The following is a 13,409-nucleotide window of genomic DNA, read 5'->3' on the forward strand; positions in this document are numbered from 1 at the left end:
ATTCCAACAGGATGGATCAGCCTCGACATGTATACACTATCTCAGTGATGAACTTTGTCTCGGCATATATATATACTCTTGACATAAGTTCTATTTCGGTAATAACAGTAACTACTACAATCTCGGTGAATGGAGAGATACAGTCTAGACATACAGTCTCGATCTATCTCCTTGTGATCTCGATGATCTCTCAATAGCATTGCTATAGTCTTGTCATACTGAAGAAGATCCAAACGATTTCTCTGTAGTGATCTCGGTATAATAGGAAGGAGACCCAACGAAGGTAACAAGAGTTACAACACAGTGAGATGAAGTGAAAAGAATTACTGTCTCAACATAATAAGAAAAGAGTGACAAGGATCATCACAGTTTTGAAATACACTCTCGACATGATCACAATCAGTGTGATGATGAGCTCAGCTAGAGTACAGTAATGGAGGTATGATGAATCAATCATCATGGTGATTGTCATAGTAAAGACCTCAACAAACCTCGTTGACATAATGAAGAAGCAACAGTAAAGATCTCGGTGCAAGAAAGTTATACCACTTGAACGAAATTGTGATCTCGGTCTCAGCATTGATTATTAGATGATATCGGTATCGCTGTAATATATATATATATATATATATATATATATATATCTCGATATCTCAGTGTTATAGTTATGGTTTCGGTAAAAGCGCAGAGATTATCTCAGTAAAAGAACAGTAAAGTTCTCAGTGAAGATGTGACAATAAAATAACAGTCATGATCTTATTCTGTTATGAAGACAAGGTCATGGGCATGATCTCGGCTATGATGAAGGCAAGGTCTTGATCCCTATCTTGGTGTAGCTATCATAAAGACCTCGTTGTTATGATCTCAATAAAGGTACAACAATGATGATCTCGGTGAAGGAGCAACAAGGATGATTGCAGTCATGGTGCAACAGTGACCTAATTGAAATACTAGAAGACGTACTCTCTAAAATGCAGTAAGGAAGGTCATCTTCATGAGATCTCAATTGGGAGATCTGAAAAAAAAATGATATGAAGACAATCATCTATTTTCTTAATAAACAAGATGTCAAGTGTCCTTGGGACAAGGAAGCTTCCTCATCTAACAACTTATGGTACCTATGCAAAATGGAAAAAGGATAAGTTGTGGACAAAAGTGTTGAAGGTTAAAAGACTAAAGCATGAGAAGGGAAGTTTGGTCCTCAAACAAGACAATTTAGTATAGCTAAGATTCAATGCTATGGGAAGATTATGGAGAAGAATTCATATCATCTGAAGGATAGAGGAAGCTAAAGGAAAGAGGGAGTAATAAATCTCCAATATGAATGAGATGGTATCCCTCTCAATAGGATCCTATCAGAAGTCCTTGCAGATATGCTCATGCATAATATGTCCTCATATAAAGTATGAGGAAGATCTCATCCTCTGAAAGGATGCCAGAAGACTTAAGTCACACTAGATAAAATCAACGTAATATGTCCTCATATAAAGTATGAGGTAGTTGATTACAATTGAAGAACTCTGATTGAAAGCTCTTGGGAATGACAGATGTGAGTATGGAAGAGATCGTGAATTATGCAACCATAATGAAGGTAATCAACATCCAGAGGATCAGGAAGACTTGACCAAGAAATGTCCCAGAATGATCTGAAGACTCTAATGGAAGTCTGAAAAGATGAAGACCCTTGACAACAGATATCGTTGGGAGATATGTCAACATGCATGTAGGATGTTGATACCTACAAGGAGATGTCACAGAAAAAGTGTTAAAATTGGAAACTAGGACCAAACTCCATGTGGATCACCTTATTTATGGCTTCTGATATTTTTCCTAGATACCTCTCATCGAGAGGTGTAGGATTGATATAAAGATCATCCGATTCTGATAAGTATTTATGGAGATGTGAATTTATTTTGATTATGGACAAATTGTCAAGGTCGGCCAGCGAACTTATGTAGGCTCAAAAGCCCAACAGTCACGTCTATTCATCCTCAACGTTTGCATATAAATACAAGGAGCATTCTCCTCATTTGGACAATTCATTTTCACTCATCTTCTCTCTCTTTCTCCTATGCATAAAAGGAGCCTCTCTCTCTCTCTCACACGTATGGTTGAAAGGAAGATGTCCTAGGGCAATGAAGACGTAGAAAGAAGGACGCTAGGACAGTAGGTCATCTCTTTGACCAACATTGTCCTTCCAAAAGTGCGGATTGGTTGTGGTTGCCTCTCCTAGGCAGGCCGCAATTTCTGGCATGAAAATTGAGGTGATCTGACCTCTGGTTTGACCGGTGTTGACTACCCTAGTTTAGGGCTGCAGTTGACTTCAAAAATCTGCAAATTCACTGAACTTTTGGGGCTGTTCAAGGGCTGTTTCTTCAGGCTGTTCGAGGATAAGTTGATCGGAAATTGACCAAGTATTTTTGAGGTCAATTTCAACTAGTTTGACCAAGTTTGACTTTGCTGATCTAGGGTTTGCTGCTGCTGATATAAAATCACAGAATTCAGATTTTGTACTATTTCTCTCTACTGAACTATTGAAGATAAAAGAAGATTTGATCAAAGGGTTTCCCCGCATTGGGGTTTGTCCCTGGCTAGTCGCCACATCTTGTGTTTCTTGTCTTGGCTTGTTTTTTGTTGATCATTTAATGTTCTATTTGCACTTTACTTTATGTATATGTGACTGACTAATAAGAAGAAAAATAAGTAAACTGCTCTAAGCATATAACATACCATAATTTAACATGGTATTGGAGCTGAGGTGAAGACAAAGCCCAAGCAAGAGCAATCACCGAAGAGAAGGTTGGCAAGGCTATCTGAAATAAGTCATGGGGTCCTCAACACACTTCCCTACTGAAGACAAACTCCGTGAGAATTCTTACTATCACGGATGGAAGATGTCTCTCGACCTAACATTAGAAGAACAAGAGTGTTGGACCATGTGAGAGGCGGAATTGTTGAGCCTCCATCAAATGCATCCGCTGCTGCTAAGAAAAAATGGACCAAGGGAGAAGTCAAAGCAAGGAAGATCATCTGGGACTCTATCGACAAGCAATTGGTGGCCTATGTATCCGAGCTGAACACCTCCAAGGAAATCTACGATAGATTGGTGAGTTTATTTAGAGTTAATGATGCAAATCAAGTCTTGTTTCTTAAAAATAAGCTGAAAGAAATTAAGAAGGGCAAAGATGAGAGTATGCAAGCATATTTCTTAAGGATCACCGAGATCAAGAACGATATCCTACCTATTGGGGAAGTAATTCCTGACAGGGAAATGACACTCACAACTCTTGGAGGACTGCCATCTGAATGGTATATTTTCAGGTCTACTCTTCTCAACAATAACATAATTCCTGGATTTGAGGAATTAATGGCCAGATGCATTCAAGAAGAAACGAGGATGGAAGAGAAAGAAATGCCCATACTTAAAGGTCATCCCTTTGCCTTTTCTTCTCATACTAAAAAAATAAACAATTTCGGGGCTAAATTCAAAGGAAACGCTAGACCAAAGGGTGGAAGAAAAGGATGATGTTACAATTGCAATAAAACGGGTCACTATGCAAGGGAGTGCCCTGATAAAAGGGACTCACACCGGGATGATGATCAAAATCCCTCTCAAGGCAATCAAAGGAATCGCGGGTCAAATGGCAGAGGTAAAAGAAGTGTCGGAAATCAAGGAAGAGGACAACCATTCAAGAAGGCAAGAAATTCTAGGTATGAATCTAACACTGTTAACAATAAGCAAGATGAATATTATCTACCAGCAGCTCTATCTACTACTGCTCCCCCAAACTCGCTGGGAAATTGGCTTATTGATAGTGGTGCCTCAAGGCACTTCACTGGTTACAAAGAAGCTCTCTATAATCTGATAGAGAAGGAAACCAACCTGGAAATTGTTCTTGGAGATAATTCAAAATATCCCGTGAAAGGCGTAGGAAATGTCACTCTTCAATTGAATCAGGGTAATACCATCCACTTACAAGATGTATTATATGTACCTGATCTCAAAAAGAACCTGGTGTCCATTTTGGCAATGGAAGACAAAGGCTACAAGGTGGCTTTTAGCGATGGCAAGGTACGTGTATGGAAAAAGAACTTTAAAGATGCTTTTACTCTTGGGTTTCGAGTTGATTCATTATATCAGGTCGGAGGAAGTCCGCTGGGTGTCATGTCTTGTGACACATCTCTTCAGTCCAAACTATGGCATCAGAGGTTTGCTCACCTTCATTATAAAGCTCTACCCGATGTAAGAAAAATGGTGACCGGGATGCCCGAGTTCAGATTAGAGCAAGAAGGTGTATGTCCAGGATGTGTCGAAGGAAAGCTCAAAAGGGGACCATTCCCCTCAAGCCAAAGCAAGACCTCCGATATATTGCAGTTGGTTCACTCAGACATATCTGGTATGATGCCTGTGAACTCCTTAGGAGGATATTTATATTACCTCACTTTTATAGATGATTATTCTCACAAGACTTGGATATACTTCTTGAAAAAGAAGGATGAAGTGTTCTCCTGGTTTCGACACTTCAAAGTCTTGATCAAGAATCAAACCAAAAATAAGATCAAGATCTTAAGGACTGAATATGAATCCAATGAGTTTCATGACTTTTGCAAAGAGGCTGGCATTAAGAGGGAGACTACTACACCATATACTCCTGCGCAGAATGGTGTGGCGGAAAGGAAGAATCGAACAATTGTGGAAGTTGTCCGTGCTATGCTCCATGATCAAAGACTTCCGAAGTTTCTATGGGCTGAAGTTGCAAATACCGTTGTATATGTACAAAACCGATGCCCTAAATCAAGCATTGGGTTCCAAGACTCCCGAATAAATGTTCACCGGTAAGAAACCTGACGTATATAATTTTAGAATTTTTGGAAGCCCTGTATATTTTCATGTGCCGAAAGAGAAAAGGAATAAATTAGGTGCATCTGGAAAGAAAGGAATCTTCGTCGGCTATAGCGAAAATACTAAGGGCTATAGAATATATGTAGCTCGTAAAAGGGAAGTCGAGATTAGTCATGATGTCACCTTTGACGAAGATATGGCTCTTAGCAAATTTGACAATCTTCCTACTCAAAGGGGATCTAAAGAAGCTGACACCGGGGAACCGAAGGAAAAGGAAGATGAGACGATGCCCGATGTGGAAGAACCTATGGATCCTATTGATCCTCCTCCACAAGAGCCTTCCTCTTCTAGGAAGAGGCCTTCATGGCTTAGGGGAACACTTGATGATGCTGAAGGACATATTGCACCCCGAGGAACCTTCCGTGAAAGTAAGAAGCCAAACAGGTATCACGGATACCTGACCATCATGAGCACGATCACCCAAAATGAGCCTTCATCATTCACAGATGCCGTCAAGCATCAAGTATGGAAGGATGCTATGACCGAGGAATATGATTCCATTATGAAAAACAATGTTTGGGATGTGGTCCCCAGACCCCAGGACAAAGCGGTTGTCACTTCAAAATGGCTTTACAAGATAAAGCATGTAGTTGATGGAAGTGTGGAAAAGTATAAGGCTCGTTTTGTTGCTCGTGGCTTCTCCCAAAAGGAAGGTATAGACTATGACAAAATATTTGCACCTGTTGCCCGATATACTACCATCCGCTCGATCATAGTCCTTGCTGCTTCACAAGGTGGAACCTACATCAGATGGATGTCAAGACTGCGTTCTTACATGGTTCGATCAAAGAGGAGGTCTATGTGGAGCAACCCGAAGGATTTGAGATTTATGATCGAGAATCTCATGTGTGCAGGTTGAAGAAGGCCCTCTACGAGCTAAAGCAAGCACCCCGAGCATGGTATGAGAGGATCGATAACTACTTGATGAAGCTGGGATTCACTAGGAGTGAAGCCGACCTTAACCTTTACTTTAAGGTTCTAGATGACAAGCCTCTCATACTGATGCTATATATTGACGACCTCTTTCTAACATGTGCAGACCCTCTCATTCATGAATATGAGAGGAAGCTAGATTTTGAGTTCGAGATGAAAGACCTAGGACTTATGCAGTATTTCCTAGGACTGAAAGTCTGGCAGAAACCAGGGGAGATTTTCCTATCTCAAGGAAAATATGTGGTGAAGATATTGGGGAGATTCGGCATGGTGGACTGCAAGCCCATAACTACCCCGATGGAGCTTGACTTTAGGAAGTTAAGCGGTAGTGTTGCCGGACCTATTTTACGAAATGCTACTGAGTATCGTCAACTTGTCGGAGCATTGATGTTCTTGGTGAACTCCCATCCGGATATATGCTTTGCAGTCAACACATTGAGTCAACATATGGTTGAGCCCTCACCACTCACATTGGATTGGTGCCAAGAATTTGTTGAGATATCTTTGTGACACAATCACTCATGGGTTGAGATACACTGCCGGAGATGCGAGACTACTTGGATATACTGATGCTGATTGGGCAGGCAGTGTGGTGGATTGAAAGAGCACTTCTAGGTGTTGTTTCTCTTTGGGATCTGCCTCGATATCCTGGATGAGCAGGAAGCAAAAGTCGGTGGCTTTGAGCACCGCCGAGGCAGAGTACATTGCTGCTAGCATGGTCTCCTGTGAGGCAGTTTGGTTGTGAAAGCTCTTCAGTGAGTTGTTTGGATTTACATTGGATACCACCGTGATTCTGTATGACAACCAGAGCGGGATTCGTTTATCAGAGAATCTCGTATTTCATGATCGCTCCAAGCATATCGATATCAGGTACCACTATATTCGAGATATGGTGCAGCGAGGAGCAATAAGGCTCCAACATATCAGTACAGATGAACAAGTCACCGACATTTTGACAAAGCCCCTAGGAAAGGTCAAATTCTTGACTTTTCGAGAACGACTTGGTGTGGTTCAGAGACCCTCTTATGAGGGCCAAGTATGATGTATTGAGCTCTAGGAGCTCCAGGGGGGTGCGGGGCACTTCTTGGAGCGACATGTGACCACAGGGCGACTCACCATCCCTTGGTGGTGCACTATGTACAGGGTAAAGGTTCAACCTTCCCCTGTGACACCCCGTGGCGACTGTGGAACAGGATGATTAGTTCTCCTGTGGGCCAGGATGATTCGTTCTCCGTGGTGACTGTGGAACAGGATGATTAGTTCTCCTGTAGGCCAGGATGATTAGTTCTCTATGGCATCCACTGGACAGGATGATTCGTTCTCCTGTGGACAGGATGATTAGTTCTCCTGTCGAGGCATCCTACCCATGCAGTCTGGGACTCATGGGAAGTACCTCTCATCTGATCAATGAGCAGGGAAATGAGGATAGGGACCATAGTAGTACTATTGATGGACGCATCACTGTATCTACTGTACTCCCTATGCTAGGATGACCTCCATTGATCTGGGATCAGTGAGAGTGGTTCACACTCTGAGACTGACTTCAAGTCAGTGGAGGATGGTATGATACATCCTCGATCATTTCTTCTTCTTCATAGTTCGAGCAGAGCAGAGCAAAGCAAAGCAGAGCAGAGTGGGGTCAAGTTGTACAGGACAGTGCATTTGATGGATGGATAGCAGCGACTGTCTGACGGATTGCAGATGAAGTTCTCTCTAGTTGAAAGGGAGTGTTAAAATTGGCAACTAGGACCAAACTCCATATGGATCACCTTATTTATGGCTTTTGATATTTTCCTAGATTCCTCTCATTGAGAGGTGTAGGATTGATCTAAAGATCATCCGATTCCGATAAGTATTTATGGAGATATGAATTTATTTTGATTATGGACAAATTTTCAAGGTCGGCCAACAAACTTATGTAGGCTCAGAAGCCCAACAGTCACGTCTATTCATCCTCAATGTTTGCATATAAATACAAGGAGCATTCTCCTCATTTGGACAATTCATTTTCACTCATCTTCTCTCTCTCTCTCCTACGCATAAAAGGAGCCTCTCTCTCTCTCACACGTATGGTTGAAAGGAAGACGTCCTAGGGCAAGGAAGACGCAGAAAGGAGGACGCTAGGACAGTAGGTCATCTCTTTGACCAACGTTGACCAAGCGTTGACCTTCCAAAAGTGCGGGTTGGGTGTGGTTTCCTCTCCTAGGCAGGCTGCAATTTGTGGCATGAAAATTGAGGTGATCTGACCTCTGGTTTGACCGGTGTTGACTGCCCTAGTTTAGGGCTGCAGTTGACGTCAAAATTTGCAAGTTGACTGAACTTTTGGGGCTGTTCAAGCGCTGTTTCTTTAGGTTGTTTGAGGACAAGTTGACCGGAAATTGACCAAGTATTTTTGAGGTCAATTTCAACTAGTTTGACCAAGTTTGACTTTGCTGATCTAGGGTTTGCTGCTGCTGATATAAAATTACAGAATTCAGATTTTGTACTATTTCTCTCTGCTGAACTATTGAAGATACAAGAAGATTTGATCAAAGGGTTTCCCTGCATTGGGGTTTGTCCCTAGCTAGCTGCCACATCTTTTGTCTCTTGTCTTGGCTTGTTTTCTGTTGATCATTTAATGTTCTATCTGCACTTTACTTAATGTATATGTGATTGGCTAATAAGAAGAAAAATAAGTAAACTACTCTAAGCATAGAACATACCATAATTTAACAAAAAGGCCATCACCAAAAGGTAACATGTGATTTGTTTTTGGTGTCTGACCTCTTGGAAAATTTTGGGTATTTGTGCAGGGCCAAGGTAAGGAGAGTTGTGAAGGATGTCACAACTATGTACCTTGTGAATCACCGTTGAAGAAAAAGGTGAAGATAGATGGCCCTATGAAGGAAGTCCCAGATGTAAAGCCAAGGAGGATACTTTCCGGGATGACATGGCAAAGGAAAGTAATGGATGGTTGAACCCTACATGTGGAAAAAATTGATGAAATTGAAGTCTTGGATCATTAGTCAACTAGAAGACCCTATAAAGCACTGATGAAAGAGTCCCTGGGTAAGAGGGACCTCTGGAAGGTTCCTATGAGTAAAGGAACTTGAGCAAGTTTCTGAGTGAAGAGAAACTTGGAACTCGTCCCTGATGAAGAGGGAGAGTTAGACACGACATTCTTGTCTTCAGTTTGGAAGAAAGAATGGAGGATTGTGTAATCATCTGGCATCCGACACTCTTTGAGGATGTGGTAGGGCATCCAAGACAAGAGTGGGCAAGAGGACTGATATTCTTGAGGGCTGGGAACCCAAGATGAGAATAGTCCTAGTAGGGCATACTCGGAGAACACCCAGGTGGGTATGACCCTAAGAGAGACAATGACGAGTGTGCCTATAAGTCATTGGTCTCGCCAACTTTGTGCTCTGATCTATTTGAAAGATCGAGCAGTTAGTCAAGGCCTTGCTATATGGAAACAATGTTGGTTGAAATGATGCTAGAACAGAGGGATAACTAATCCGACTCTTTGCTTGTGAGAACTCTTGTATTGAGAATGTCCATGTACCATGTATGAATACCTCCCTAGTTAAGAGGGAGCGTTGAAAATAGTGTAACTAGGTTCGGTCTTCATCATGTAAAATATTGTAACGATGTAATTTTGTATCAAAAAAGAAACTTTTATATTTTTGATTTAGTTGTGGCTCCAATTGAAGAGCCTTAGGATGAGTCATGTAAAAGAAATACAAACATGTATTGTTACACGTGTAAATGGAGTTGTTGCATGTCAAAAATCCTTCTAGATCATCAATGAAATACTCAAACATGTACCCACGAAATTGATGCAAAGAAACCACTTGAAGAAATTTTGGAAGCCTCTTGTTATCAAGTCGGCCTAATCAAGAATCACGTCGGCCCAATCAAGAATCATGTTGGTCCAATCAAGGAACATGTCGGCCTAATCGAAGGATCTCGTCAGCTTAGAGATGAGGAGGCAAACCTATTTAAAGGCTGCCTTGACACCTCAAGACACACATTCATCATCATTCATTCTTGAAGAAAAGCGAAGTGAAAGGGTTAACGAAAGAAGGTAGCCACAGTCGTTGAGGAGGTTTGTTCCCTCATGCGAAGTCATCATCATGTCTACGGCAATTTGATCTGGTCTAGGGCTTCATGTTTTATGAGTATATCACTGGGTTGAAGGTCCATTCTAGCCGCAGTTGGAAGGTAGAAGCCATTGCCAAAGAGATCGAAGGAAACAAAGGGATAGAAGAGCCCTAACATGTGCCTACATTCTGAAACAGAAGACTCTGTTCTCGCTGCACTAGAACAGTCACACCTTTGGCATTACGAAATCTCAGATCCAGCTCTAATCAACAGTTTGTCAGATGTATGAAGGGTCTACATGAAGTGTGAGGATAAGAGAAGGCTAGATGAGCCTGTCCTAGACCATATTCGCTGACTGTCATATTTATGTTCCAGACCTAGCATACTGTCCAGAACTGCAAAAAGAGACAAACTGTTTGGGTACATGTTTGAGGTATTGTCATTTGATGTTGAAGACATTTCTGAGTCAATGTTTGGGTCATGTAATTTCTCAATAAAGATTCTATAAGAAAGAGTTCAAAGGGTTTTTCCTCTCAAGTTTAGGAGAGGTTTTTGCCCTGGCTTGGTGCCAATATCTTGTGTACTTGTGCATTTTGATCTTCTTGTTTTGGTAGCTGGTTGATGATAATAATTCATGTAATCAATAAGAAGTAGAATCTAAAGAAATAATATCACAAGCAGTTATCACAGTTAAGAGAAATCGAATATTTAAATTGCCCTTAATTTCTCAACACTGCGCAACCTATGGGAATTTCAACCTGCTACTCGCTCTAAACAACAAAATTCTCTTCTTCGCTTTTGAGCTTCCAGGCTCTCACGCTTTGATACCATGTGAAAATTTCAAAACTGAAATCCTATTGCAGCAACTGGAAATTATTTTTCTAATTTTTAATTAATTTAACAATTTATTAGCTATGACAAATACCAAATAATTCACACTGCAATCTTCACAAATAAACTGCGGAAGAAAATATAGTGCTGGAATCTGAAAAATATACTAGCACACACACACAATAATTGACACAGTTATTTTTGGACAAACTCCCTTGCAAAAACCCAACTTAGGAAAACAGGTGCAATAGTTGAGGGTTTTTATTATTATGCAACAGTGAAATTCTGAGTACAATCTGGATGCACAAACTGGCAAATCCACTACAGGAAAAACTAAATTAGCGAGACAAATTTTGTCTCACCTGACACTGATCTAGCTTCGAAACTGGCTCTGAATGGGCTCCCCGAAACACCTGCGTCAGCCTCTGCATCTAATCTGTGCAGGCACTAGGACGCTCTGCCTGGAACTATAATTGATGAAGCCATCTACCCATTCCATCCTCTGAGAATGATTCACTGACACCTTCCGGAAATATTCCCAACCTCTAACAACTGAATCAACCCTCTATCTAGCTAAATTGAACTCTGCCTTTGGAGCTTCTGTGCTGGGACAACACAACCTCATTAAGAAACTCGGCCTCTTGTAGTTGACTCTCCGGATCTGGAAAACTTTCCTCCAGACTCACTGTCCTTGCCCCTCTCTGTCTCTGCATTCTCTAGCTTTCCGACAACTACTGCTTCTTCTTCGAAATCGAATTGCAAAAGGAATTGAACCCCACAAGTATATCCAATGTCTTCTCCATCTAACCATCGACTTCTTCTTATAATCCTTTGTTAGACCTCCAACAACCAAGATTAAATCTTAATCAAGGGCCCAAATTATTTCTTTGTTGATCCATGTGAGTTTCTAGATGATTCACATCTTATCTCAATTAATTCTGATTAATTAACCATATTCCCTAAGTTTAGACTTAGGAAATATTTAAAAATAGGCTAATAATCTAATTGAGATACTTCTAGGTGGAATTTCCAGAAACGATTTCGTTTCTGGGTTATGGAGAACTCATGTGTTTTAGCCTCTCCACAAAGTTTCGAGACTAGAACACCTTTGATAATACAAGAAATAACAATGCCACTCATCAGCATATCACTCATATCTACGAGGTTGCTTGATTTCTTTGAAAGTGCCTCTTGAGGCTAAGTGTCTCTCTGGATTGTATAATGTATCACGAAGCCACAAGGGCCTCTTCCTTGTGGGAGGATCACATGGAGGAGGATCCAAAGGATCCATGGGTGCCATAGGCTCATCTTCAAGGTCCATCTTGGGCATGGATGGATTTGCATCTTCATCCATAGAATCACCTCTTCTCTTAGTGCTAGCAAGGACATGAGAGTCCATTGCTTTTCCAAGGGTAACATCTTCGTTAAAAGTCACATTCTGGTTGAACTCAATGTTCCTTTCACCTGGCACCTATATCCTATAAGCTTTAGAATTTTCACAATAGCTACCTTTCCTTCCTGAAGCTTCTAGCTTGGACCTCTTCTCCTTTGGCACATGAAAATAGATAGGGCAGTGAAATATTCTCAAGTGTCCCACTTCCAGTTTCACACATGTAAAAACTTCTTTAGGAGTCTTGTCCCCCGAGGCTTGATGAGGACTCCTATTTTGGACATACACAACAGTGTTTGTAGCTTCTCCCCATAGAAACATTGGAGGTTTTTAATCATGAATCATGGCTTTGGCTGCTTCCAAGATGGACATGTTCTTCCTTTCAACAACTCTTGTACCTTTCTTTCTCGAAGCTTCTAACTTGGACCTCTTCTCCTTTGACACATGAAAATAGGTAGGGCGGCGAAATATTCTCAAGTGTCCCACTTCCGGTTTCACACATGTAAAAACATCTTTAGGAGTCTTGTCCCTTGAGGCTTGATGAGGACTCCTATTTTGGACATACACAACAGTGTTTGTAGCTTCTCCCCATAGAAACATTGGAGGTTTTTAATCATGAATCATGGCTTTGGCTGCTTCCAAGATGGACTTGTTCTTCCTTTCAACAACTCCATTTTGTTGAGGGTTGTATGGAATAATCACCTCCCTCTTAATCTTGGCATCTTTGAAGAAGTATTTGAATTCATTTGAAGTGTATTCACCTCCATTATCAGTCCTCAGGATCTTGATCTTCTTCCTTGTTTGATTTTCCACAAGAGCCTTGAAGTCCTTAAACAGGCTGAAAGCCTGATCCTTGGCTGTTAAGTAGAAGATCCAACAAAGATAATATAATATAAGTATCCTCCAAGAGATGTCATTGGCATGGGCCCACAAAGGTCAAAATGAATGAGTTGAAGAATCTCCTTAGATCTGCTGCTGCTAGAAGGGAATGGTCCCTTGATATTCTTTCCACTAGCACATCCCTGACATACACCTTCATGATCAACCTGAATTCTGGGAATCCCTGTAACCATTTTGCTCAAGTCAGGGAAAGCGTTATAATGAAGGTGTGCAAATCTTCGCTACCAAAGCTCACATTGATTAGTGGTGTCATGGACCAATGCTTCAATTAGGTCATCCACAAACTTTGTATAGGCCTTCATTTCAGAAACCAAGTGTGAAGGTTGCTCTCAGGTTAGATCTCCTTGGCGAAATAAGGAATTTTCCATT

Source organism: Pinus tabuliformis, chromosome 7 (genome assembly GCF_031772625.1).
Source record: "Pinus tabuliformis cultivar Carrire ecotype Pingquan chromosome 7, CPIR1, whole genome shotgun sequence".
In the NCBI taxonomy this organism is placed as follows: domain Eukaryota; kingdom Viridiplantae; phylum Streptophyta; class Pinopsida; order Pinales; family Pinaceae; genus Pinus; species Pinus tabuliformis.